The following is a 25,690-nucleotide window of genomic DNA, read 5'->3' on the forward strand; positions in this document are numbered from 1 at the left end:
TTATACATTTCAATTTGGAAAGAGGGTCTCTTAAGCCAGTGCAGCTGGCTTTGAACCTGCACGATCCTCCCGTCTCCGCCTCCCAAGTGCAGGGATTACAAGTGTGCACCACCAACGCCTGGCTATGTTTTAAATTTTATTTATTTTTTATTTTTATTTTTAAAAATTTTTATTGGTGCATTGTAGCCATACATCTTAGTGGGATACACGATGTTGGAGGCATACATGCACAGATCACCCAGTTAGCTCTTACCCATTCCCACTCCATTCCCTCCTCCCTCCTCATGTTTGGCTTAGTGATTGATATTGACATATTTGTTAAAGTACATCATGTGCATTAGAGAATTTCCCTCTTCCCCCTCCCATCCACTCAGGTTGCCTTATGAATTAAAAAAACTATGACATATGTACACATTGGAATTTTACTCAGCCATAAAAACCACAATTATGTCATTTACAGGGCAAGGGATTGAACTGGAGGACAATATGCCAGGTGAGATTAGTCAGTCACAAAAAATAATTTGATATTCTCCCTAATATGCAGAAGCTATGAAGAAAATGGGGTCATAGGAGGCACTCTAGGTGAAGAAGAAGGTCCTATAGATTCCTCTGAATGAGCTACATTTCCAATGCAATCTTAAAGAATAACATTGTTATTTTTATCTGTTTTATGGAAATGTCTATCATTTTATACAAAATTTTCCACATATATTATCTTCTTGATAGCTCTACCTTGCTCTTGATTATCCTCGTGTACAGTGTCTATCAACTCTATTTCTACAAAGATATCAGTAGATTTTTTTTTCCTGGATGTTTACAATATGGTGTTCATGGGATTTTTTTAATCTCATTGCAAAGATAGTGCCAGGATCAATAAACAATTTAGTATTCAGTTTACTGGTAATGTAAGGTAGAGGGGTCTAATAAGAAAAGCATGTGGAATTTAAAAAGTCGTATTAGCAATTTCAGAGACAGCTGGAAGTAGTAAGGCATGCCTGAAACCCCAGCCCTTGGGAAGCTGAAACAGGAGGATCGAGCTTTGGAGAACAGCCCCAGCAGCTTAGGGAGGCTCTCAGCAACCTAGTAAGACCCTGTTTCAGAAAGTCTGGGACATATCGTTGATGTAGAATATCCCTGGTTCCAACCTCCGCATTCCTCCCACAAGCACAATACATTTTGGGGAGAATACGACTGCATAAGCTACAGGGCCAGTGATCCAGAAAGTAGCCATCCTGGGTAAACATGTACCAAAACTGGAGAAAGTAAGAAGAGGGGAGTAAAAGTAAGACACATGAGCTGCAACATTCATTAGGTCCTAGGAATTAACCAAGAAGATTGCTCAAAAAGACTCATAACTGGTGGGTTTCCAAGGAGAAAGCCCAGTTTCTAAAAAGTAAACTCTCAATGAGAGACGGTGACTGCAGGATATCTGCAAATTTCACACACAAGGGGTGTAATCAAGAGGGGAAGTTCAATATTACATCTAGCTTTTCTTTCTTTCTTTCTTTCTTGATTTTTTGTGGTACCGGGGTTCCTGGAAACCCTTCTACCTGCAGGCTACACTCCCAGACCTACTATATATATATGTGTGTGTGTATATATATATATATATATATATACACATACATGCATACATACATACATATATACACATATATATACAAACTATACACATACAAACTATATATACATATTTTTTTTGAAACAGGGTCTCTTAAGCCAGCGAGGACTGGCTTTGAACCCGCATGATCCTCCTGTGTCAGCCTCCCAAGTGCAGGGATTACAAGCGTGCACCACCATGCCCGGCCACACATCTAGCTTTTCTTTGCAGGGTATCTATCTCCAGGGGAAAAGAAGATGAGGACAATACCTGGGTCTAACCCATTCAGTATCTGAAAGGATGCAGAAAACTGGAAACTCATATGAGTCTAAACTTTCAACATAAATTTTAAAAAGAGATTATTCAAAGTATAATATCTTTCAGAATTAACATTGTGATAGTCATATTGTAAAGGGAATGCATGAAATATAAAGAACTATGGGAGTAGTAGATAAACTGAGGCATGTGGAGGTGTTGAGACAAAGGAGGATTTTATTAGATTTTTTTTTACAGGAGGATGGCAGATTTTTTTTTAATTTTTTTATTGGTGCATTATATTCATACAACTTATTGGGGTAAAAAACTTGTGTGTACAAACATGTACTCATCGCTGATTTAACCCCTACCCAAATCCCACCCCATTCCCTCCCCGTCCCTCCCTCCCTTGCTTGGCTTAGTGATTGACTTCGATATGTTTAAGTACATTGTGAGCTTATTAGATATTTCAAATAATAGTTGGTCATAGTAATAAGGAGAGAGGCATAATTACTAGGTTGAACAGAAACTTGATATGCAAAAGTACTTCAAGAAGTATTTTCACAAGTAACTCCAATTTCATTCTAACTTTCACGTGTCTTTCATATACCTTTCCTTGCTGCCTCTTCTGCAGCTCTTTTTCCCTCTCTTTTCCTAAGCTAGGACATGCTGAGAGTATGCAGGGGGAGCTATTAAGGACAAACTCACTGGCTCTGATCTTTAGTAGGAGGGTGAAGGCAGAAGTTTCTACTAGGAATCGAGGTGGCTGGATGCCCCACTGTTTGGGATTCTCCTGCAAATGTGCACCCTGACCCCCCAGCTTGCCTTCTTGTTGACCCTTCAGGTAGCTGGACCTAGCTTCATCAAATATTCTCTTTAACACAGACAGGCACACTGGAGCCGTAACAGAGGTCATACATGAGTCTCATTACATTGAAATCCTGATATTTCAGGAGTGTTTTGGCCACCTGTGGTCCTCTACATGGTATAGATAGTCAATACCTTAAATACTATGCTTTTCACATCAGTAGAAAATTCATAACACATCTCAGACCTTCCCAGAACAACCTGGTTCTTCAGCTGCTCAAAGGTGGTGCCAATAAAGGGGAAGTAGTCTGTTAGCATAAAATACAGGAAGACACTCAGACCCCAGATTTTCACAATAGAGCCATATTCTTTCCAATGGTATAACTCTGGGGCGCAGAACTGGAGACTGCCAGAGAACACTTTCTACCTGCCTGTGCCCTGCGCCTCCTTTGTCATCCAGCAGGATGTCCTTCAGCCTCAGATGGCTGTGCATGATGCCCTTCTCATGCACACTGCACATGGAATCTGCTTGATCTGCCTCCAGGCCTCCTCTTCCCACGGCCAGTGGGAACCTGCGCTCACTCATGTGGTCCACCACCAGGTAGGCATAGTAGGTGGTGTCTGTCATCTAAAACATCTGGATGACATGTCGGTGATTTGCAGTCCTCATAATATAGAGTTCAGATGAAATGAGGGGAGCTTATGCCTGACCTTATGCAGGCCCAGTGAGAATATGGCAGGCCATTTTGACTCAAGCAACACCATCCTGAGCAACGTCCCTCAGGACGCTGTAAGGGTCCTTGAGTGCATCCTCCTGAAGAGCTGACCAACAGGTGTAGCTTCACCTTTCCTACTCTCATTCCTAGTGCTGTATATGGAAAGCCCTAACAAAAAGTAAAGATGCTCCCTTAAAAATAAAACAATGCAGAGCAAAATGGCAAATACAAACACACACACAGACACACAGACACACACAGCACCACCAACAACAACAGAGCCAAACACACACACAGACACACAGAAACACACAGCACCACCAACAACAACAGAGCCAAAAGCCCAAACCAACAAATCAGATTCAAAGCCACCAAACCACAGAAAGAAATAACTAGGTGTGAGTCTTAATAGTTCACCAACCACGTGCTCCCTGTACTTAGGGACAAAACCCCAGCCATGGCAGTGGCTTCCATAGGTTGGACTTGAGTCTCTCTCACAATGACTCCTTGTGAGGTCTGGGTCACGGTTGGCTGTGGTTCACTGCGGCTATCTCACTTTTTTGCCCCCAGGACCTTTTACACTAAATAAGAAGGATTCTGGAAGCTTTATTTGTTCCCTTTAGATACAGAGACAGATATTTACTTGTTCAGAAATTAAAATTTCTAGGATATTTCAATAGCATTTTATTTTGAATTAAAAAATCTGTAATAAATTTTTTCAAGGAATAATAAAGTCTGCAGATGGCAAAAGACTTAAAGCAATTTTAATTACAATTTTAATTAACAGAAATATAACCAGAGGCTAAATTCAATTCCTGGCAATAAGGGTTTCTCCCATTTGTCAGAATGCTACATCGGAAAAATTCATTAACGGAGAAAGTTTGCTAAGAAGGCAGAAATGATGATCTTAGAGAAATAATGAGCTTGGCATTTTGCAGAATGCTCCATAAATGGAATTCTTCAATGATTAAACTATGGATATGGGATAATTTAAATACATGTGTCATATAAATTTACATACAATATATTATTCACTAATATAAACCTACGACACTATTAAAGAATATTCAAGGGAAGAGTAATAGTTTAAAATACTAAGAACCTTTACCAGAATTAAGTATATATTAAGAGGGGTGCATATATGGTATGCCAACAAAATTAATAATGTGCTGTTTATTAAATTTGGCTGTGAAATTTAAAAAGAAATTTTTAGTTTATAACTTCTGAAATGCACTATATGAATTTAATATTCATCATTTTCAAGGTTTCCATTATCATTCATTTGTTAGCATGGCCTATTAATTAATATATCAATAATATATGTCATTGTTGGCAAACATCAACAACGCATTTGTATTTCTTTACTTAAGTGAAATTATATGTCCTTAGTTAAATTTTACATCTACATTTTGTTCCAGAACTGAATTTTGGAAACCACATTTAAATATCCTGTCTCTATATGCTCTTTTAGCTATATTTCTCAGACATTCCTTGTTTATTTTGAAATCCCCAATTCAGAATTTCTCTACTGTTTCTCATAATTGTTCTATACTTCTTCAAGTTTATTTCTTTTGTTGCTCAAACAGTTCAAACGCTTGCCCTGAAACGTTTTTCAATTGGCTTTTGTACCATTTTGAAATAGAGACATGATTTGGTGTGGTTTTGCAAGTTTGGATCATTGCTTAGCTTCATACAGTGTTGACATTTAGCATTTCTTAATATATTGTACTGCAAGGTACTCCAGTATAATTGTGTTGATCCTCTGCCCCATCCCAGAATGTATGCTTTGAAATTAAGATCCTAGTCATTTTAAGTTATGAATGTTACTATAAAAAAACACCTGGGCACCAGATATATTACTTGATTCCCTGGGGCTTTTGATTTTAATCTTAATCAGTTGACAGAAAACAGGGAATATTTATATATCCTGGCACACACAAATACTCCTACATTTCCACATTCATCCCTGTATATGAATTTAAAGTTAAATATGAATTATCAGCAAGGACTCCAGCATGACCTGAATCTAATCTAGTACCAAGTGAATCAATCTAACCATTTCCATGTCCTTGTGTAAAACTTCCCACTCTAACAGGGAATTTTTGACTTTTTGATCATTAACAGAGGTCTCAGAATGGTTAACCCATACGTCCAAAGGCCCACTGAAGCAACTTGACAGGCCGTGTGTGTATTGAATTTATTTGACAACAAACCTTAAAATCTCCACTTACTTCACATTACTGAGGGTCGGCCTCTTTTCCTGGATTCCTCCTCTGAACTTACCACATACATCTGTTACACAGACATACTGTGTTCTAGGCGTTTCTACCTGAGGTGCTCTCACCTAGCGAGAAATGTTTTCAGTTTGCCTACATTTTGGTTCATACTTTGTGATAAAAGGAACAATACATTTGAAAAATTGTATCATCAACACACCATTAGATTGTCATAGATGCTAATTATACTGTGGTACTGTGGGTAAGAGATCTGCATCCCATCTCTTCAAAGTTCCTCTCTTCTAAGCTCCTAGCAACAGCTCATCACTATCACCATAATCACTAGAAATTCACTTTGACCAGGGTGTCTTACACATGGACTTCAAACCGGCTTGTTCGCATAAGCATATACCACTAATCTTTATAAAGTTTATATTATGATGACTTAGATTTTCATTTTCCTATGGGATAAAAGTGTTGTATTATTGTCATCTAATTGGATTTTTTCACCTAAACCTATGAAGATTTTTTGCTTTTTGATTTATAGTTTAAACTGTTACATTTAGTTCTAGTATCTTTTTGTGACATGGAAAGAGTCCACATTTTATCTGGATATTCACTCATCCAGGAACAAATTTGAAGGGAACATTTGCATATTGAATTTTCTTAGCAACCTTTTTCTTTTTTTTTCTTTCATGTTTTTTCCTTTACAGATATTTTATTTTGCCCACCTTTTTAAAATTTTTTTGAGATGGAGCTTTACTATTTTACTCTGGGCTGCCCTCAAATTCTTGATACCCTGCCTTAGCCTCCAGAATACCTGGAATTATGGGTGTGTGCCAACAACCCAGTTTTGTTGGCAACCTTTTTAAACTGGTCCACCATGGATATCTAAGTTAATTTTGAACACTGAACTCTACACAGTTGACATCTATGGCCTTCATTATACCATTACCACCATGGAATGATACTCTCAGTTTGTAAATTTTCACATCATAAAATATGAGCCGAGTCCTCCCACTTTCCCTGTGTTTTTCAAGACTGTTTTTTTTTTCTTCAACCACTTCATTTCTGTAACACTTTTAGAAGCAACTTGCAAATTACTGTAAGATAAAATTTTAAAAGAAAGATAATATTTGTACATGAATTTTACTGAAATTTTAGATTAAGTTAGAAAGTTTTGCCATCTTAAAAATAAGCTTTCTGATCAATGAACATCAAGTATTTTTCTATTATTTCAGATTTTCTTAATTTCTTGAAAAACATTTTATAGATTTCAGTGGACACTGTATGTTCTTATTAAATTGTTTTTTTAAATTTTTTGCAATAAAATGGAACCCAGGTGCACTCTACCTCTGATAAGCTTCTCACTAAGTTGCAGAGGGTCTCACTAAGTAGCTGTAGCTGGTTGTGACCCTGTGATCTTCCTGTTTCAGCCTCACATGTACTGGGATTACAGGCATTTGCCACCAAACCCGGCTATTAAATTTGTTTCTAAGTATATTTACTCTGAGTTTCTTTATTAGATAACTAGCCAATTGTGTCAAGAAATACAATTGATTTTATATATTGATCAAATATATACTTTAACCTTGATGAATTTCAATATTAGCTTTAATGAACTTTTAGCATGTTCTTTAAAATATTTTATATAAAATATTATATAATTTGTGAAAAGAGGTAGTTTTACTTCTTTCTCTGCAATTTGAATATACCATATATAATTTTCAGCCTGATTGTCCTGATTATACTCTTTTGTAACAGAAGTGATAAAATCACCTCATGGACTTCATTGGGAAGTGTTCTTTTCTCTGTAATTTTTTTGTGTTATTGCTTAAGAGTTTATGTAAGACTGGTATTAACTTTCTTTTTGTTTGCAGTACTAGGGATGGAACCCAGGAGCATTCTACCTTCGAGCTACCCCCACAGCCCTATTTTTATTCTTTATTTTGAAATAGGGTCCTCACTAAGTAGCTGAGGCTGTCTGCGATCACGATCCTCCTGTCTCAGCCTCCCAACTGCCGGGATGACAAGCGTGTGTCGCCACGCCCGGCTGGAAATTATTTAATAGAACCTCACTGTAAACCTTTTGAATAATTTTTAAATCTACCCATCTTTATTACATGTAATATTTCTTTCATAAAATTTATCCTACACAATCATTCTTCAACATTCTCAAACCTGCTACTTGCTTTTAGCCTTCTGATATTATCCTGTTCCTTCCTTTTCCATTTGGGAGAAGCTTAGGAAAAACTTTACCTTACCATAAAGATACTTTTTATTTTTAAGATATTATCATTTCCTTTTAGACTTCTTTATCTAAATTTCTCATAAACCTTATTTACATCTGTAGCAGTTTAAGGCTTTTTTCCTCCTTATGTTTTTAAACCCAATTTTGTTAGCCATATTATTTTGTTTGAACTTTGTGGCCTAATGTTTAAATATTTGGTTTTATTCATAGAGAAGTTATTTGGTCCCAGAAAAGAACTGAGTCCTGACAACCCTCACAGGAGTTGGAAGAAGCTTTCCCAGGTAAACCTTTAGGAAAGAGATACCAATGGAATCAAGCCACAAGGTTTGACTGCAGCAGTACTTTATAGAGCACTGTATCTGTTTTAGTTTAGAGAAAATTTCCTACCAGCCAGGCATGGTGGCCCACACTGTAATCCCAGTTCTTGGGAGGCTGAGAAAGGAGGATCCAGCTTTGCAGACAGTCTTAGGTACTTAGTGAGGACCTCCACTTAGTGAGATGCTATTTTAAAATAAAGAATAAAGCCGGGCGTGGTGGCGCACGCTTGTAATCCCCGCGCTTGGGAGTCAGAGACAGGAGGATCGCGCAGGTTCGAAGCCAGCCGTGCGCGCTGGCTTAGGAGACCCTGTTTCCAAATAAAAATGTAAAAATAGATCTGGTAGTGTAGCCCGGAGGTAGAAGGGCTTCCAGGAACCCCAGTACCACCAAAAATAAATAAATAAATAAATAAATAAATAAATAAATAAATAAATAAATAAATAAAATAAAGAATAAAAAAGAAAATCAGCCTGGGGGTGTAGCTCGGAGGTAGAATGGCCCTAGGTTCAATCCTCAGCACCACAAAAAATAAATACTACTAGTTATAATACCCAATAAAAAGGACAGTTCTTGGGCCTGCTTAAGAGATTTAATTGTTCCCAATTACCTTATCAAATAAAGAAGCAGAGTAAAACCATTTTATTGGTCATAGATGCCACACCCTGTCATACATCCTTTTTGGGAGTTTGTCCACAAGGTGTGCAGGAGCCAGCCGGCAAAAGTACGGTTCTGAAGAGAGGCATTAGGATGAATGCATGGGAGGGTCGCCAGCACACTCCTGGGCCAATATCTCTACTGGCTGACAACCAGGTTTATTTCTCTTCTGGTGTTTATACAATTTCTAGATTTGGGTTGTACAGGAATGCAATAATGACAAATCCAAAGTACATATATCATTTTTCAGGTCAAACGATACCCTGGTACAACATAAACCTAATCTTAACTAGCAGACAGAACAATTAGCATCAATCATTCCGAGAGGGTCTTATTTACTTAGACTCCATGACTCCAAACCTTGTTGACTCTGGGTGAAGCACAGTCAGAAGTGCACTTTTGAGTAAGCGTGAGACAAGATAAGGTAAAACCTTAATGGCTCCCCACATTCCCCCCTTTCTTTTTATTTTTAAAGAAGATTGTGCCTGTCTTAGGTTGTTTCCTTCTGGTATCAAGGATTACCCGTCATCAGATAATATAGAGCTAAGCTGTATATCCTGTCTTAGGTTTCCTTGTCCCAAGGAAATCTTACCCGTCATTGCCTACCAGCCTCTTAAATGGGGGCATATTTTAAACGTAGACTGTGCACTTCTGCTGAATAAGAATGTTTACACTTTGTCCCGAGGACCACACTTTGTCCCGAGTCTCTAATAAACAAGGTATTGGAAATTTCATGTAAAATAGGTATTTCAGCAAGACATTTCCTCCAGTTAACACTATGATTTCTACATGTTAAATCAGCTTCACAGGGTAAACGAGTTATTGGTGGGCTAAATTTTTATCTTCTTTCCCTGTGTAACCAGGGCCCCACAAGACTACACCTTTAATAGCACAGGTACGATCAGTCTTTGTACTTTTCTGCAATACCACAGGTGTCAACTGCAGGCATCCCATCTTCTTGACATTTTTAGAAAAACATAAGGGTGTGCCAATTCCTTGTCCAGAATAATTAAAAGTTTCTGCAATGGGTGTAAAATTCAAAGCAGGAAGTCCCAGCAATCGAGAGTTGTTCCTGAAGACAGTGATCTGTTGTTCCCAAACAGCTGGATGAAGTATGGGAGGATCTGGAACATAAGTCCAGTATGTTTCACTTACCATTGGAGCTGGGAGCATCATCAGCATTAATCCGAGGGTTTTCCATTTTTGCTTGATCCACATGTCGCACCAGCCACTCAGGCATCCACCGTGCATTATCTTCATCCTGTGAGATAACACAAACATGCCCTCTTCCCCATATTAGTACGGGGTCGGGACCTTTCCAAATTCCTGTGCAAGGATCTTTTCATTTTACTAGAGCAAAATTGTTTTTAGAGGATGGATGCCAATATCTCTCTGCTGCTGTGTGACTGGTTTTGTCAGCATTTAAGAAATTAAGAATAAAAAGAGCATGATTTAAAGAGTCCTGTGGTGAGCGGGGATGTAACTCCCCCTTTTTATTTATTTTCAAAAGTGTTGTTTTTAAAGAATTGTGGACATTTTCTACAATGCCCTGTCCTTGAGGATTATAGGGTACACCTGTAATATGCTGAATACTATATGTATTGCAAAATTGTTTAAAAGCCATACTAGTGTATCCTGAACAATTATCAGTTTTAATGCAGGTAGGAAGGCCTGAGAAAGAAAAACATTTCAAACAATGGGAAATCACAATGTTTAGCGGCCTCCCCAGTTTGGGATGTAGCCATAATAAATCCTGAAAAATTATCACTAGACACATGGACATACTTTTGTTTACCAAAGGCAGAAATGTGCGTTACATCCATTTGCTATAGATTATTGGGGACCAATCCCCGAGGATTTACACCTAAATGAGGAGCAGGCAAATACTCTGCACATACAGGACATTGTTTAACAATTTGTCCTGCTGCTTCTCGAGTATTTTGAAACTGTTTGCGCAGACCAGCACTGTTTTGATGATGTAAAGAATGTGATCGTTGAGCTTGTTCCAATTGAGAAGGACAGACTAACTTTGTAGCATCGTCAGCAACTTGATTACCTTCTGCCAAAAGGACAGGTAGGGCAGAATGTGCTCTTATGTGCCCAATAAAACAAGGATGCTGGCGTGATAAGATCTGAGTTTGAATCTGAAGAAATAAATTACCTATCAATTTATTATATGTATCAATATATGGTACAGTTTCTAATGCTCAAAGGGCATTAGCTATATATAAACTATCAGTATATAAATTAAAAGGTGTATCAGATAAATGTTGGAAAACAGCTGCTACTGAATGCAATTCTACAACTTGAGCAGACCTAAAAGATGTTTGAATTATAGTACAATGTTTATTAATTACATAAGATGCCTTACCATTTGAGGAGCCATTAGTAAATACTAAGACCCCTTGAGATATGGGAGTGGCATGAATTATTTTAGGGAATATAAGGGCATGTTTATTAACAAACTGTAAGAATTTATCATGAGGTAAATGATTATCAATTTCTCCAATAAAGGATGCAAAAGCAATAGCCCATGAATCAGCATTCTAAAAAGGCCATTGCACTTGTTGTTTAGTAAAAGGAACACTAATAAGTGAAGGCTCTTTCCCAAAATATTTTATATATTCTGACCTAACAGAACACACCAAGCAGGCAACTAATTCCTATATGGCATTAAAACTCTGCTTGGAGTAGTGGGTAAATGTATCCACATTAATGGTCCATCCTGCCACAAAACAGCAGTGGGTGTATGTGCCGATGTCAATATATAAGCAGCCCATTCTTTAGCATAGTCAATGTACTGTTTTCTTTGACATTCAATAGCCATTCAACGTTTTTAAGAGCAGCACGTGCTTCCTCTGTTAAGATCCGAGAGGAAGTTGGGTCTGAGTCACCTTTCAAGATATCAAATAAAGGTTTAATTCTCCATTAGTAATATTTAAAGATGATCTTAGCCAATTAATATCTCTTAAAAGCTTTTGAAAATCATTTAAGGTTTTTAAATTATCTTTATATAATTGGATTTTTTGTGGCTTAATAGTCTTAGGATAAAGAATGTTTCCCAAGTAAGTATACAGTGGCTCTCTTTGTACTTTTTCTGGAGCTATAATCAAACCATTATCTTGTAATATAGTTTGTAAGACAGTATAAGCTGATAACAAGATTCCTTCATCTATATGTGCTAGTAAAATATCATCCATATAATGTATAATAGATACAGATTTATAGGATCTCCTGTCAGTGGCTAGAGCCTTTGCAACAAATTTTTGACACAGAGTTGGACTATTAGCCATTCCCTGAAAGGGAAAGGTAGCACTTTCCTCTTGTGAATATACAAGGGTAGGCTTATTAGAAACCTACTCCTCTTAACTATTAAAGCCATCTTCACATATGCAAACAAACACACCACAAACACCTTACAACTTGCTTTAACCTTCTGATTTTTATCCTGGTCCTTTCTTTCCCATTTGGGACAACCTTAGGATAAACTTGACTTCATACAAAATGCTTTCTTATCTCACAAAATTTCCTTTCTTTGTATCTATCAAAAACTTTACACCTGTACACTTATTACATCTGTCTTTTGTTCTTACATGCTAGCTAAACCAAAAAAAATACAATTTTATAATGTTGTTCATATACCAGCAATTTAAGGAAAACCCATTTAAAATACTGAAGCGTTACTTTAAACCTTATGAAGCTAAGAGCACTTTAAAGCATTGCATTTTACATTTTCCTAACATGATAATTGAACTATAGATCACATGGAAAATTAAGACATTAGGTAAATACCACTAGCACCTTAGAACCTTAATTTTGTAAGAGGAATAAAATTAAAGACAGTGCATATCCTATTTGACCAACATTAATTTTGTCAAAGGAAATAGAACTTTAAAAGCAATGTATATTGTATTTAATCACATCTCATACAGGCCTAATTGGACCGATTTATAGAAGTTACTATTATAGCTAAGACTAGTTAAAATAAAATAAAAACTTTGAGCAGTAACTTTAGTGTAGCCAGCAAAAGAAAATAACTATTTTGGTCTCCTGACATTATATCTCCTTGTAAAGCCACAGCCATAGCTAATCCCTGCGTATATGCAGGTCCTATATCTGAACATAACTGAATATAACCACACAGGTCTCCTTTCTTTCTAAAAGGACATAAGGACTCTTGACAAACAGTATTAGCATTCTCAAAGGCTAATCGCTTTACTAGCAACAGCCCTGCTTCACTGTCGCCTATCAATCGACTAGCAGTTTGTAATAATCTGGCTACAAACTCCTGATATGGCTCATCTGGTCCTTGTCTTATTTTTGAAAGATCTTCAGTTTGATTTCCTGAAGAAGGCAACTTGTTCCATGCTTGACATGCAGCAGCATTGGTCTGAGCATAAGAAGCTAGACTAAATTATAATTGCTGAGCGGTCTCCGTAAACTGTCCTTCTCCTGCTAACATATCAAAGTTTATGTGTATTCCCTGAGCCATGTCCAAATCTGCTGTGGATTGGCATTGCTCTGCAAATTCAGACTTCCACAATAAAAAAAAAATCACCCCCTGATAAACAGGCTAGGGCTATCTGCTTCCAATCAGAAGGACACAGAGCCTCCATGGAGAAAGATTCTAACATGGCTTGAGTAAATGGTGCTGTTGGCCCATATTGAGCACAATCTGTTTTTAATTCTTTTAATTGTTTAAAAGGACAGGGTCTATGTCCTCTAATTACACCTCCCTGACCATCAGTGTCTTCAGTAACTGGAAAAGCTCTGAATCCACTAGTGTCTTCTCTGTTTTCTGCAGCCCAATTTATAGCCGCTTGAAGTGGGGATATTAAATGGGTTTTTCAATGTTTTGTTTAGCAAATGCTACACTTGGAAAATTTTGAAGGTTCGAATTGCTGATAATAGGGGAATACTGTAGGGTCGTTCCTTCTCGCAGTCTGAAGGAGTTATCTGATTTAATTGTTTTGTCAAAGTCTCTACGGCTTCTTGTAATTGTTTTATATAAACATCGGGCTTAGGTGGCTTAGTTTCTGGAATAACTGGATAAACCCTTAACTCACCTTGATGGTACCTAGCAGCAGCTTCCTCAAGCTGCTCCTCTTCTTCAGTATCTAAAGTATCCTCATCTTCCCTAGAAAGCGAAGGCAAAGCGCCTTTGTGTTCTGGTTCCGGCCGAGCTGTTGGAACACTTTTGCTTTCCTTATCACTTAAGTCTGTTTTCTCTCCCTCATGTCTAAAATCCAAACAGTCCTTAATCAAGGCCCATAAACTGAGAGCACCCACAGACACCTGCTCAGGCCCATGGGTATCATAATACTCCTGTATCTCTTTTCCAACCTTTTTCCACGTTTCTATGCTAACTGTCCCTTCTTCAGGAAACCAGGGACAAGCATTATTTACAAAATTTACAAAATGACAAAGCTGCTTATGTCCTATCTTAGTTCCCCCAGCACAAAACATATCTTTTAACATATGTACAAAAAGCAAATGACTAGCCTTTTGACCCATTGTATATTACAACTTCCACGTCACTCACTGCCACCACAAATCTCCCAGCGCGCTCTTTTTCTATTCAGTGGTGTCCTTCACGGGATCCTCAGTTTCAGAATCTCCCCATACGGGCCACCACCTGCCGGGGACAGCCGGCAAAGTAAGGTTCTGAAGAGAGTCCTTAGGATGAATGCATGGGAGGGTCGCCAGCACACTCCTGGGTCAATAGCTCAACTGGCCGACAACCAGGTTTATTTCTCTTCTGGTATTTATACAGTTTCTAGCTTTGGGTTGTATAGGAATGCAATCATGACAAATCCAAAGTACATATTATCACTTTGCAAGTCAAACAATACCCTGGTACAACATAAACCTAATCTTAATTAGCAGACAGAACAATTAGCATCAATCATTCCAAGGGGGATGATTGATGCTAATTGTTTACTTAGACTCCATGACTCCAAACCTTGTTGACTCTGGGCGAAGGACAGCGTGCGCTTCTGAGTAAGGGTGAGACAAGATAAGGTAAAAATCTTAATGACTCCCCACAAAGGTGCTGACAATATCAGGAAGAAAACTCCTTAAGTTATTTCTGTAATCTGCATGTTGGCAGAACCAGCAACCAGAGTGATCGGTTAATAAGAGTAGGGTTTGCAAACTTGAACAGGGGGAATGCCAGCTCTGTGACAGACCTGATTAGAAATCAGAAAGTCTTAGCTGGGCGTGGTGGTGCACACTTGTAATCCCCGCACTTGGGAGGCTGAGACAGGAGGATCGTGCAGGTTCAAAGCCAGCCTTGCTGGCTTAAGAGACCCTGTTTCCAAGTAAAAATATAAAAATAGGTCTGGGAGTGTATCCAGGAGGTAGAAGGGCTTCCAGGAACCCCAGTACCACAGACAAAAATAAATAAAGGAAGGAAGGAAGGAAGGAAGGAAGGAAGGAAGAAAGAAAGAAAGAAAGAAAGAAAGAAAGAAAGAAAGAAAGAAAGATCAGAAAGTCTTAGTAAGACACCAGGTAAAAGAAAGCCCACAAGTGGGAACCAGAGAGAGGATAAGACAGACAGAGACAGGCGACATCCAGCCAGCCCCTAACTAGACTATCAAACAATAAACAGGGAGAGTAGAAAAGGGAGGGTGGTATTTGTTAAAGGGAAGATATTCGTTTGGAGTCTATTGCTGCAGCTGATATCTTACTTGTAGGAATGCTTCACAAAGAAACAAAATAGATGAAAATGCAAAGGAAAGACCTTACCACAACCTAGCGAGACCCTGTTTCAAGATAAAAGATAAAATAGGCTGGGGAAGTTGCTCAGAGGTAGAATGTCCTTGGGCTCAATACCCAGCACCAGACATACCCACAAAAACACACAAGAAAGAGAGAACAAAATTCCTTGGGGCATGGCTCATATATTCTGGATCAGAACTTGCTCTTAACTTAATTGTCTGACTAAAATCCTGGGTGCAATTTTGGACCCCATCTTAAATTATGAAAAATATAAGCTTATTTTTTTCTATAATATATTCCTCAGAGATAAAATTATTAATTTTACAATTGTTCCAAATAGCAGTTTATATATTGCAATTATTATAAACCATCAATATTACATATATTGGCTTTTGGTCAGGTCATACCTGGAGTTAATACTTTTGTTTTTAGCTCCTGCAGTAAAATATCTCAAGAACTATCACCCGTTGTCTGGATTAATTTGGAATCGGAGAGAAAACCCCACAAGAAAGTAATCATGATCCCGACTGTATCTGCCTCTAGAGTGTTTGGGCACATTTACTCCATTAAAATATTTTAAAGCTGGCTGTTTAAGTCATTGTTAAAGTACTTGCCTGCCATGCCTGAGGTTCTGGGCTTAATATCCGGTCATACAAAAAAAAAAAAAAAAAAAAAAGAAAAACCCAATGTTTTTTTATAATATGTGGTAAATACTTTCTAGGTCCCTTTTGATAAATCTTTCCATAACCTTATGATCCCCAATGGTTTATTTTATATGTTAAGTGCTACATTAAAATATTATTAAATTTAGATATATGACATGCCTGTAGTTAATTTTGCATTTAACATAAGGGTTAAAGTCAGATTTGTATTTTCCATAAGTGAATATTCAACTTACCAAAATATGTATATCCATATATTTCCCATTGATCTTTCTTTAACCATTTCCTTATAAATACAAGGGCTTGTTTTTATTTATCTGTATTTCATTAATTTATTTTTCTATTTTTATACTAACAGAACACTGTTTTCTTAGTAGACCTCATTTAACAACACTACAGTCCCTCTACACACATTCTCTTATTCACTATCCTAGGATGAAAAGAAGTGAGCAAATGTGTATTTCAGTCTCTTCAACTACAGTTGAATAAAAAGAAAAAGGTTTAGGAACATAAAACATTTGCTTAGATGCTAATACTCTTTAATATCCCTATGGATTTTAGTCAATCAGCCATACTACTTACTATCCTTTAAAAATACATTGTTAGCCGGGCGTGGTGGGCATGCTTATAATCCCCTTGATTGGGAGGCTGAGGCAGGAGGACCGCACAGGTTCGAAGCCAGCCTTAGCTACTTAGTAAGGCTCTCAGCAGCTTAGTGAGACCCTGTTTCCAAATAAAGTATAACATAGGTCTATGAGTATAGTCTGGAGATAGAAAAGCCCCTGGGTTCCACCCCTAGTACCACAAAAAAAAAAGTAAAACATAAAAATACATTGTTGTTGAATTTTACTTGGGTTATAGCTTCTCTTTTTGTCAACCTTGTTTTTGGGGTTGGGGACCTTCTCAGCCTCCAGGAACAGTCTGCAGAGCAGGTGCTTTTATAAGCCAAGATGCCTTCTGCTCAGGTACAGACTTTCCCGTCGAGTGTCTTCACTCCCGATTCTCCCAGCAGGCCAGGGTGCTCCCTTTGCAGCTGAGCTCAGAGCCTCTCTGTGGGTCTGCATGGGCAAGGGCTTCTGCTCCACACCCTGCCTCAAATCTGTTGAGGACATCAGCCTTTTTATGAGGAAGTTGATCAATAATCCTTTTACTAATTGGCCACTGACACAGTTCATCCTCTGGAATTACCTGGAAATCTGTATATTTTTCTCTTTCTCTTTCTCTTTCTCTTTCTTCCTTTCAACATCCAAACGTCTTTAAAAGTTACATACATTTTTCTCTTCTGTCACATAAATTTCATCTATAACCAAATATGTAATTTTCTATTATGTAATACTGTCTCTCAAGCTGTTTTTAACTATAAGTCCATACTTTTATTTCAAAATATCTTTTGATATTTCCATTTTTCAAGTATTATTCTGATAAGTGGGAAAATCACTTAGGAATGTGTTACACCCTGTTATTTCAATATTTTCTAGAAATTTCCTATAAAATATCTCCTGCTGATAATACAAAGAAGAAACTTTTCAGTTTTAAGCTTAGGAATCATAAATATTCCCATTACATGGCTAAGTGTGGTCTAATTACAAAAGGTTCACAAAGCAGTAAGCTGTGTAGAAACAATAACGAGTCTCCAAGTTCAGAACCTAAAGACAAGCCTTTCTAAAATATAAAACAATGAATTTTTCTTTACTCAAGAATTCCAGACAATAGCCAGGGATTGTGGTACAACACTGTAATCCTGATTCTTAGGAAGGTGAGACAGGATCATGAAATGTTTGAGGTCCAACTCAGCAATTAAGTGAGGCTCTCAGCAACATAGCTAGCAAGATCCTCCTTCAAAATAAATATTAAATTACGGAGAGGTGTATAGCTCAGAGGTGGAATGCTCCTGGGTGCAATCCACAGCACCCTCCCCTTGTAAATGTCAGAGGTATTAGGTAAAATCTGAAAGCTTCCCCAAAAGTTTTATAAATGTCATTTCATCATAAAGTTACCAATATTATAGATATAAATTATTTTTCTTGATAAGTCATTATTTTAAATTGTTTTCCATTTTCAGGAAAAAATGGTCACTCATAAAGTGTGCAGAAATCTTCAGGCAGCCCATTTTTTATATCCTGGAGAAAGAGAAGTAGAATCTTTTTTTCATTAGTATAATTCTTTTACTTTTGTAGAAATATTTGTTTTTGTTACAGTTTGAGATGTTGTGGTAAAAGATGAATGTTACCGTTTGGTGGTGACCTTTACCGTTTAGGGGAACAGTCCCCGGGGACCTTTGTTAGACCCCCGGAAACAATTCCCCTCAAACACAAAAAACTGCGGGTTCTTGTCCTGAGCTAAGGAAAAATATGCAATAGTCCAGACTCTTGCTGAAGATTTAAAGGAGTTTATTAAAAAGATAGAAATACAGAAGACAGTTACAGCCCCATGCCGCTGGGATGGTCTGAATAAATAAATTCACCTCCTAAAATTCCTGAACCCTCAGTCTCTTCATACCTCCCCAAGCCCAAGCAGATCTGCTACAGGTCGTTTGATGTGTAAATATCTTGCCCTGTCTCCAGCCAGATAGACCCCTCTGGGGGGGGGCAGCTCTGTTTCAGGCATGGAACCCCCCCACACACCTTTTGTTACACTCCCAGAATGTGTTAAATTGTCTGTCCTGAATCTGGGATTTCCTCACATCCTTGAGGGAGTTTGTTTCTCTTCAGAAATGGAAAAAGAGGCCCTTTTCCCTGAAGCTCCTGAAGCTCCTGGCTTTCTTTCCTACCAAAGATATTTTAAAATTGGAAATCTTTCCCAATACTGGTACATTAATACATTTTGAAGCCTTTTCCCAATACTGGTACAATTTTATGTTGTTTTTATTGGCGCATTGCAGTCATGCATCTTAATGGGGTGCAAGATGGTGGAGCATACATGCACGCGTCACTCGTTAGCCCCCCCAATCCCACCTCATTCCCTCCCCTCCCTCTTTCTCATGTTTGGCTTACTGATTACTTTGATATGATTGTAGATTGTATTTATCTATGAGCCAGCATTTTCATGTTTCTGACTTTTGAGATGTTCAGGTAATTATGTGTTGCTTTTTCACTACATACATGAGATTTGAGTAAAGAAAATTTACTGTGCTTAAATTCATTGTTTTATATTTTAGAAAGGCTTGTCTTTAGGTTCTGAACTTGGAGACTCGTTATTGTTTCTACATAACTTACTGTTTTGTGAACCTTTTGTAATTAGACCACACTTAGCCACGTAATGGGAATATTTATGATTCCTAAGCTTAAAACTGAGAAGTTTCTTTTCTGTCTTATCGGCTGGAGATATTTTATACGAAATTTCTGAAATGGACAGGGTGTAACACATTCCTAAGTGAGATTCTCTGGGGAATCAAGTAAACAACAATTCATGTTCTCTGAGATTTCATTCCAGTGGGCATTCACAAAACTTAACTGAAGCTACACTACAGGGGGAGAAACTGCTCCTGGAGTCCAGAGACAGGATCAGACTAGGAGTGGGGTGTACAAGGAGCCCCGGAGGATGTTCTGAAGGGTGCGAGGCAGGGAGCGAAGCTACTGCCTGTGGGGAGAGAAAAGAGATTCACCTGCACAGCGCAGGGCAGGGGAGGCGGCCAGGGGATGGGAGGACGGAGGGCGGCAGCAGCCGGGAGGATGGAGGAGGGCGCTGGGGCAGGTCAGGAGGGCGCAGGACAGTGCTGGAGGGATGTGTCCTATTCTGGGGATTTTCGATGTGCAGCTTTTGCTCCTTGTAAAATTAGTCCCAGCCCATGAAATTTGCCCTCGGAAAGAGCAAACGAGAATGCCCCCTCTCCACTGGGAGCGTCTGGGCTTTAGAGGCACCGGAGCTGAGCAGGGGCTCAGGTGGAGAGGGGCGGAGACAACCCGTGGCTTCAGTAAGTGTTCCTGCCCTCGGGATCTTGGGTTGAGTCCTGTCCGCCTACTTCCATCTCTCAGTCCCCGGCCTACATGGAGTGCACGTTTCTGTCCCCTTATTATTTCAGCTACATTCCAGGTGTAGGTGGAGTTTGGGCATCAGAGAATTCAGCGTTCTGCTTGTGTGTCTGATGAGTTGACAGGGAACGCCAGCTCCGTTGCACCGGAAATTGCAGCCAAGGGCTTCCGCACCTGCGCAGAGAGGGGACCTCAGGGGAAAGGAGCAGGGAGGGCCCTAGCCGGGGAGGGGCGGGGCCAAGGGCGGGGCCACGGAGGAGCAGGCGGGAGGGGCGGGGCCACGGAGGAGCAGGCGGGAGAGGCGGGGCCACGGAGGAGCAGGCGGGAGGGGCGGGGCCACGGAGGAGCAGGCGGGAGGGGCGGGGCCACGGAGGCGCAGGCGGGAGGGGCGGGGCCACGGAGCTGAGGCTGGCGCGGACTGGAGGGAGAGAGCAGGCAGAGGGCTGGAGCTGGCTGCCTGGCAGTGTTCTCTGCAGCGCACAGGAGTCCTCCCTCTGTGCCTTCTTGTCTTTGTGTATTCTCTGTGATATTGGCATACAAGCCTCAGGTTGTCCCTTGTTTCCCGCATTGTTCCAAGTGTTGTAGGGCGCTTCTTCCCGCCGCTTGTCATTTTAACATCACCTCCATGGTGATTTAAATTTACTGTTTATTTATTTATTTTTATTGGTGCACTGTAACCACACACCATGATGGAAGTTCAGAGTGATTTTAGCAGACATGCGCACGGCGCTCAGGAGCCTCCCCACTCGCACCACTTCTGCCTCCCCTCTTCCTATGCAAGGATTGTGCTAAAGGAGGACTCTTTATAGTTATAGAATTTGCCAAATTACTCGTTTTAATTTATATATACTAATTCATATATTCATAGGATACACTATGCTTTGACCTATGTATACATTGTACTAAAATTCCTTTATGCTAATTCACATTTGTATCACCTCACCAAGCTTTTTCATGGTGAGAAGGTTAAACATATTCTTCCAAGGAATTTCTCTAATATGTGAAAGCTAAGGAGAAATGGGTCATAGGAGGAATTCTAGATGAAAAAGGAAATCCTATAGAGGAGCAAGCAAGGCAACCTACAGGAGGGGATGGGAGGGGGGAGAAGGAAATTCTCTAAAACACACAATGTACTTAAACCTATCAAAGTCAACCACTAAGCCAAGCAAGGGAAGGAGGGACAGGGAGGGAATGGGGTGGGAATTGGGTAGGGGTTAAATCGGTGATGTGTACATGTATGTCCACACTTGTTTTTTGCCCCAATATGACGTAGGAATAAAATGTACCAATAAAAATTTTTAAAAAGAAATTTAAATTATACAGAACAATTTAGTAAACAAGTGAACTGATCCCACGTTAGTATGCATTTGTTTTATCATTTCTGAATGTTTATATCTTCTTATTTAAGATGGTAAGATTCTGAATTCCTTCAAGCATGGGTGCAGTTTGGAATATTGGGTTTCTCTCATACCTTTAGACAATTCCATGTTCTTAGAACCCAACCTGCTATCAGTATTCATCCACAGATTCCAATTGCTTTAACTTTTACTTTTAAAAGAATTATTCCCTTTTATGTTTTTCTTTTATTTGAGCTTAATTATCTTCTTTTTCTACATTCCAAACACTGAAATATAAGTGACTGTTTTAGCTCTTATGTCTTTTCTAAGGTAAGCATTCAGTGCTGTATATCCTCCCAGGCTCTGATTTGTTTTCATTGCAATGTTTGGAAGACTTATGTTTTCATTTGTATTTAGTAGTTAGCTCAAATTTACCCCGCGGTAGCCTCAAGTGTTATTTGGAAGGGCCTTGTTGAATTCCCATGCACTGGGGTTTCCCAGTTCTTTTCCCGCTTATCCTTTGGTTCGTAGCTGGATTCCTTTGTGGTGTGAGAACACACACTACACTGCCTCCATTTTTATAACTTGGTTATATGGATCAAAATGTAGTCAATCTTAGTGAAGATTCTGTGATTGTAAGAATAATATATGTGCATTTTTGAAGAAGTGCATGGGCATCGACTACACCCTACTGATTGATGGTGCTTTTGAGCTCAACGATACCCCTACTGATATTCTGCCTGCTGCAATAATCCACTTCTTGAGAGGAAAATAGCAAATATTTCCAACTTAAATGATATATGCATTTAGTTCTGCCTACAATTCTATCAGTTTCAGCCACATATTGTTTGACACTATGTTGTTATTTTTTATGTTGAACATATTAAGGAATGTTCTACTTCTTTGGAGAACAGACTCCTTTATTTTTATGCAGTGCCCTATTTTGCTTTGAAGTCTTCTGTTTTGCATGACTCTAGCTAAGTTTACTTTATTTGATTAATTGATATGTGGTATAATTTATTCTAAAGTTGATTTTACATGTATCTTTATATTCAAAGTAGAATTTTTGTAAATAACATATCTACATACACATACATATGTTAATGTAGATATGTTATCTACAAAACTTATATACTTCTATGCTCTGTAACAATCTTGTCCTTAATTATACATCAGTGAAGATGAATGTGTTACCTACATACCTGCACACAGGACGTACAGTGTTTTCTTCTTCATTACTCCCCACTCCCCACTTCTTATTTCTTGTACTTTATAAGCAGTTAATATCTCTATAGACAACTGGGTTGATTTCATAATTTCACTGTACTTCTAATATTTTAAATATTTTTTCAGTACATTGTGATTTTGCATGATAGCTAGATTTATGGAGATACATCCATTTTCTTGAAACATTATTGAGCTGTTTTCTTTTCTATACCTCCCTTTCTTTTTCCTCCTTCCTTCCTGTACATGATCATGTGACTTGTGGTATTATATTAGTACATGCACATAACATGGTTTGGTCTGTCCCCCTTTTCTAGCCTTCCTTTTTCTCCTCTCGCCTCTCCTCTTTGTCCTAAAAGTTTGTGGTCTCTTTTTTCCATTTTTTCTTTGTAGCTTCCACAGATTAGGAAACCATGCAGCCTTTGATTTTCAAAGTTTGACTAAAATCATGATGATAATAGAATAATAATATCCGGTTCCATTCATTTTCATGCAAAATGACATAATTTGCTTTTATGGCTGAGTAAAACTCCATTGTGTGTGTAGGACACACTTTTTGTCCATTCACCTCTTGATGCACCTACCTTTATATCACTCCTCAGTTTCTCTTTTTTCTCTTAAAAAAAAAAAATATATATATATATATATATATATATTTGGTGGTACTGGGGTTCCTGGAACTATAATAAGGTAATAAACTATCATAAGGTAATAAAAAGGAATAGAACCAAAGCAGGATCAAAACCCACCTGGGCAAACAATAAATCCTAAATGTCCATATCTGCCACGTGAGGGACACCATGGTAGGATGTGACTTACAGGTTCCTTCTTACCTCCAGGCTACACTCCCAGACCTATTTTATAGGTTTTATTTGGAAACAGGGTCTCTTAAGCCAGCAAAGCTGGCTTCTAACCTGCGCGATCCTCCTGTCTCCGCCTCCCAAGCATGGGGATTACAAGCGTGCACCACCACGCCCGGCTTTAAATGATATTTTGATCTGGGGTTTTTTTCTTAATGTTATTCTCTACATTAAACTGCATTTCTGGATTTGGATAAAGAAGACCACAGAGAAATGGACCATTTTTAAGACATCATAGCAGGTGTGTGTAGTTTCATCAATTGCCCGTGTGTTAAAGGTTCGGTTTCCCAGAGTGACGGTATTAGCAGGCAGTGAACTCTAAGAGTTTGAACCTCCTAGGAGGTGTTTTAGGAAGCAGACCCAGGGAATGGACGTGCATTGTGAAAGTCAGGCCGGTACTCTTTCTCTCTTTTTTCCCCTGGATCATGATTAGGAACGAAGTGGTGTGTCTTCACATATATCAGCCATGAATTGCTGTCTCTCCTCATTCAATAAAAAACGATTTGGCTGCATTTTTATTAATACCCTGTCACTTTGTGGAAGACCAAGATTTAGGATAATTAACTACTTTTCTTGGTGGTGAAATATTGAGGAAACATAGAATTCAGCCAGTGGCATGTGTTTTACTGAATTTTTTAAAGACTCTTTTTATTTGTTTGTTTGTTTGTTTGTTTATTTTGGTGGTACTGTGTTCCAGGAAGCCCTTCTACCTCTGGGATACACTCCCAGACCTATTTTTACACTTTTTAAATTTGGAAACGGGGTCTCTTAAGCCAGCGCGGCTGGCTTCGAACCTACAAGATCCTCCTGTCACTGCCTCCCAAGCAGGGGGTTTACAAGCCTGCACCACCACACCCAGCGCTTTTACTGAATTTTAATGCCCAATTTACAGCAATAATACGTTGGCAATAGGATCACAGCAAAAATATTTGAAAAAACGTTCAGCCTGACAAGGAAAAGAACTCAAAGTTTCAAATAGGAAGGTATGGACATTAGTAACGATCAAGAGAAGCCAGGTGTTTTGCAGAGGCAGTACAAAAACGCCCTGCATGGATCTCAGGATTCTAAGGTCACATCACTCATTGTAGTCCTAAGGGTATGGAGTCTCAAATTCGTTTCAAAGACTGCTGTCTGTCGTAGGAGTCTGCAGATCCAAATGCAGCTGGGAATTGATTGTCAGGTGGTAAGACAGTCGGAAGCCACGGCGCCTATGGTTCTGTCAAATCCTGATATAACTCGTGGTGGCAATAGAACTTAACATGGCTCATGGGGTGCAGGTTCTGCAGACATGCAGAATTCAAGAGTCACAGGGTCATGGAGGCTTCTGCTTCTCATCCGAAGAAAAGCTTGGAAGGACAGGCAGTGAGTTGTGGGTCGTAATCTCACATCAGGGCAATGCATGGAGCCATTTGAGTGACACTTCTAAAGCTGAAAGGAAACTATCACAAAGAGGGGTACCAGTATTGCAGAATATCTGCTGAGGGAGTCTGCAGGCAGCAAGCTAAGCCATCTTGGGAGAGAGGCCTTGTGTGATGCAATAAACAAGGCCACTGGGACAGGAGACCCCAAGTCCTGCAAGTCGCATCCTACCGTGGTGTCCCTCACGTGGCAGATATGGAGATTCCGGATTTATTGTTTCCCAAGGTGGGTTTTGGTCCTGCTTTGGTTCTATTCTTTTTTATTACCTTATTCTTCTTTTGGAATGAGAATATTTACCCTTTGCACATCATACCGTTGGATATTGAAAATATGTAACTTCTTTTTTTTTTATTTTTAAGGGGCCCACAGCTGAGATTGACTAGACTATTGGAGAAAACTGTGGGTCCAGACGTGTGAACAGTGCTGAAACAGGTCAGACTTTGAGACCTCCTGGCTGTGGACTCATTTTCTTTTGCAGTATGAGATGAATATGAAACGTTGAGGTCCAGGAAAATAATGTTATAATTTAGGTCTCAAATATTCCCAGAGGCTCATATGTTAAAGGCTTGTATAGCAAATTGGCACTACCGAGAGATGGTACGATCTTAAAGAGATGGAGTCTAGTGTGAGTTCTTTATGTACTGGGAGGCAGGCCCTTCCTTGAGGGGTATTGTAGAAGC

The sequence above is a fragment of the Muscardinus avellanarius genome (assembly GCF_963383645.1).
Source record: "Muscardinus avellanarius genome assembly, chromosome: 3".
Classification (NCBI taxonomy): domain Eukaryota; kingdom Metazoa; phylum Chordata; class Mammalia; order Rodentia; family Gliridae; genus Muscardinus; species Muscardinus avellanarius.